This window comes from Neophocaena asiaeorientalis, unplaced genomic scaffold (assembly GCF_003031525.2).
Source record: "Neophocaena asiaeorientalis asiaeorientalis breed wild unplaced genomic scaffold, Neophocaena_asiaeorientalis_V1.1 scaffold65, whole genome shotgun sequence".
NCBI lineage: Eukaryota > Metazoa > Chordata > Mammalia > Artiodactyla > Phocoenidae > Neophocaena > Neophocaena asiaeorientalis.
The window spans coordinates 15,278,104-15,278,374 of record NW_020173215.1 but is presented as its reverse complement, the minus strand read 5'-3'; positions in this window follow the sequence as shown (position 1 = coordinate 15,278,374).

Sequence of the window (271 nt, the reverse complement as noted above, 5' to 3'; positions counted from 1 at the left end):
GCAGTAGTTAAGAATCTACCTGCCAATGCAGCGGACGCGTTCGCCGCAACTAGAGAAAGCCCGCGTGCAGCAACGAAGACCCAACGCAGCCAAAAATCAATTAAAAAAAAAAAAGATATTGAAGTTTTTGTGTTTTAAAGTGTTCTTACTCTCTTGTGGGAAATCTAACGGAAGGCAGTGGGTTTCAGCATTTGCCACGTTAGTGGTGTTATCAGTTTTCCTAGGAACCACCTTGGCCTTTTTTTTTTTTTTTAATAAATTTATTTGGCTG